The sequence below is a fragment of the Anabrus simplex genome, chromosome 3 (assembly GCF_040414725.1).
Source record: "Anabrus simplex isolate iqAnaSimp1 chromosome 3, ASM4041472v1, whole genome shotgun sequence".
Classification (NCBI taxonomy): Eukaryota; Metazoa; Arthropoda; class Insecta; order Orthoptera; family Tettigoniidae; genus Anabrus; species Anabrus simplex.
Window position 1 is genome coordinate 358,145,112 of NC_090267.1, and position 4,286 is coordinate 358,149,397.

A 4,286-nucleotide genomic window follows, 5' to 3' on the forward strand; every position below is an offset into this window, starting at 1 on the left:
CCCTATGAGTTCTTCAAGAATTTCAAAGAATTTGGAAATTTATCGAACATCTCCCTTGGTAAATTATTCCTAACTCCTCTTCACATAAACGAATATTTGTCCTAAATTGTCCTTTTGAATGCAAGTTTACCTTCATATTGTAATCTTTCCTACTTTTAAAAACACGGAAGTAGCAAAATACCGAGCTCGATAGCTGGAGTCGCTTAAGTGTGGCCAGTATCTAGTGATCGAGAGATAGTGGGTTCGAACCCCACTGTCGGCAGCCCTGAAGATGGTTTTCCGTGGTTTCCCTTTTTCACACCAGGCAAATGCTGGGGCTGTACCTTAATTAAGGCCACGGCCGCTTCCTTACCATTCCTAGGTCTTTTCCATCCCATCGTCGCCATAAGACCTATCTATGTCGGTGCGACGTAAAGCAACTAGCAAAAAAGTAGCAAAGTAGTGTCTGGAGAAGGCCTAATTACAAATTACGCCACATATACACGCGCTTTGGCATCCATTTGTCTGGCAAATGGATTTCACATCCAAGTGATGAGTGTGTCTTCCGACTTTGTGCCATGCCCTGATCTCGTTATCGTTTAATGACATGTTCCAACAGATCACAATCTCTCCGTGCATTTGCTAAAGACTGGTGAAAGAATTGTGAATGATGTACATGGCCCGCTATGTATCTATGGATATTCCATTAAGTATGTAATGCTCATGTAGATTTCGCATTATATTATATATGCACATTGTACTTAATAAATATGAAATATTGCCATTCCACGCCATATCTCCACTGACAGCTTGGAACATAACTCTTAGTTGAGCAGTTCGTCTCCCTTTTCCAAAGTCTTCCCAGCCCAAACTTCTTAACACTTTCGTAACGCTACTCTTCTGTCGGAAATCACCCAGAACAAACCGAGCTGCTTTCCTTTGCATTTTTTCCGATTCTCATATACTGTGCACCGTTCTGCCTCTATGTGTGACTCCGCCCCCCCCCCCGCGCCTCCGGATCTCCTCGTTCCGCACTTTGTCTCTGAGACCGAACCCGAGCATAGCTCGCCCATTGCCAGTTGGCAAGTTATTATGAGTCTAGCAGTGCTCTGCCTGACTTATTTCAAGACCAAACGTGGCGACCAGCAACACATAAATCGTATGTCTTCCATTTGAGGTTGATCGGGATCATGAAATTCTTAAGAATGATTCAGAGTTTCTCAAAAGTCGCCAATATCAGGTCCATTCGCCTCGTTATCTCTGTTTTTATTAAAAATACTAAGCATAGTATGGCCAAAGTAGACGTACTGGTTGACTACTTCCAGGGTTCGTGATCTTACTTCCATTCGATAGATGTCGGGACTTAGGACCTTCGTTTTCTTTAGGTTCATCTTCAGGTCGACTCTCGCTGATGCTTCGTGGAGTTACTCGAGCATGGATTACAGTTCCTCCGAATCGTTGCTAATTAGTACTACGTCGTCATCGAACCTCAAGTGGTTTGGGAAGGTGCCATCGATGCGGGCCCCCTATTTCTCTCACGACAGCATCTTCAAGATGTGTTCTAAAGCCAACCTATACAACATTGGAGAGATGGTATCTCCTTGCCGCATAACTCTCTCTATCGGGATTCAGTTACCACGCCGTCCTAGATTTTTGATCTGGAGTGTGGTGTTGGCGTGGCGATAGCAACTTCAGGGATGTTAATAAAGTTTCTTTTTTTTTGCTAGTTGCTTTACGTCGCACCGACACAGATAGGTCTTATGGCGGCCGTGGCCTTAATTAAGGTACAGCCCCAGCATTTTCCTGGTGTGAAAATGGGAAACCACGGAAAACTATTTTCAGGGCTGCTGACAGTGGGTTTCGAACCTACTATCTCCCGAATACTGTGTTAATGAAGTAGCATTAAACCTTGAAAAATACTATCTACCTTGGGCCTAAACTAAAATTATCAAATTCTGAAATTGGTTAACACCTAATATTTTACTAGGGATCTTTTATGTGCCAAGATTGTACGACAGAGAGCCTATATGGATTATTCTGATCTTCAAAAATCTGACTACTGCAGCTGGGTTTGAATTCGTAAACATCCGATCGGTCCGGAAGGCGGCGTTCTACCACTGATCCACACAGCGAACCGTAGAATACGTACAGAGTAGGTCCCTCCTCTAGGACCAAAAGTATGGAGCTGAGCGAAGCGATGATAAGGAGGTTAGTAAGCTGATGGTCCAATACTCTGCTACTGTTTTAAGGTAGACTCAAATTCCTCGACGACGGGAACATGGAAATAAAAATATTGAAGACGTTTTTATTATTTGGATAGAGAGTATTTCACTTTTAATTACGTTTAATGTCTGAATTGAGAGATAAAAGAGGAAGCTACCCGTTGAAAAAAATCTTAAACTTAGTCTTCATGGGATAGCGCTTCAGTGTAAGGCAAAATCTGTACTAAATATGTGACGTCACACGCGCACACTGTTATAAGATGGCGCTGTGTTGACTCGCGCACTCAGTTGGAGGTTACGTAAAACTGCGAAATCAATTCAACAAGTCTACGAAACCTTTAAAACCCTGCGTCCATTACAATAGTGACAGCCTACCACCAATTTTTGTAAGTTACAGTTTACCGAAGTTGAAGAAGGTACACTGTGTTTGGTTGCCTCTAGCGAGCCGACTGAAGTTACTTCGTGCAATCGTTTTGGCGTTTCTTCTCGCCCGGGCCAGAGTACACCCTGTTACACGAGGCACATTCATCAACAGTCTGCCCGCAGGTTGAATTATCGAAAGATCTCGTACACACCCACAAATACACAATTACATAGTTGCTCTAGAGTTATCATTTGCAGACATGGATGTGAAATTGCTGTCTTAGCAGCCTGCAATGTTAGTACAAAAACGGTAGTGAACTGGACTATACTTCTCGGCTTTGTTATGTTCCAGGTCACCTTATGAAACACCACTTTGCATTTTTGCCACATGAGAGGGACTTCCTGGCATAACCTACGTCTGTCTGTCTGTTAGGTCATCAGCCCAGAGGCTGGTTGGATCCTCAAATAGCACCACCAAAGGTTATGCGGTTATAAGGAAACCACAAAAACCAATGGCAGAACCAAAATGAGGCGTACTAGGCAAGCTGAGTAGTGAGGTAGTTATAACCTACGTATGGGAATGAAATTTACAAGAAGGAAGTAATGTGTAAGAGGTCCTGACTGTATATAGTTCCTGTGTTATTTTAAATCCACGTTAAAGAATTTGTTTTCATTATTATCGGAAACAAACCAGGATATTAAACTTTCCGGAAGTGTCAGTTTTTCCACAAATAAAGATTAATAATTCACATTTTCTATTCTCCCTTGTTATGAGACTTTTTCTGCTATTCCATTCCGTCTGGATATATACTGGGTTCAACTTCTTTCGCTTCATAAGTATCTGAGGAGGTTAAGAAAAGTTTTTCAATTTGTTCTTCAGCGGTAGAAGTTAGAAGAACGATCCATCATGCTGCAAGATGTTGACCACCACCACTCGTCAATGTCTCGCGGAGCATACAACTCAGCTGTAGCCTGTCTTCTATAGGCAAAAGTGCAGGGAATTAGATTAACGACAGGTCATTAAGGCGGACTGTAGATAAGGTTCTGAGACATTATTAAAACTAGGGGTGAGCAAAGTAGTTTCGTGTCCAGCCTGTTCCAGTTCAAATGTAAGATACCTTGAATTGAAGAGTCTTTTATGCACTGGATGGGACTGTCTAGCCGCCGTGGTAAAGGCATATTTGGTTCAGCCGGAAAGATGTAGTTCCGATTCCTCCTCAGGAAGCGAGCATTTCATTTAGAGAAATACATGGTCCTGAGGTCAACTCCGTCTAAGCCAGAAATACGTATCGAGCGAGTGTGGAAATAACCACTCATTGCGGATGTTATGGAAAGTGGAAACCTTTACCTTCCACTTCACCAAGGGCCTTCATAGCCTGCAATGAACTAACTTGACTTTATTTTGCTTTGCTTTGAGTACACTCAGCTTGTGCGTTTAAAACTCTGATTTTGGTCGTCCTAGGAAGAGTAGACCGTTATTTCTAACGTCAGCTGATTTAAGGTATAAACCCTACCTAACATAATACAGGTTCATCTTAATAATACAGGTTCATCTTAATAATAATAATAATAATAATAACAATAATATGATGATGATGATGATGATGATGATGATGATGATGATGGTATAGAAGAGGAATAGGCAAACAAAAGAGTCAAGTTTAAGTACCACATGACACGAGATCTGGAAGGCTGGGTAGCCTCAGTTATAAACGATGAAGT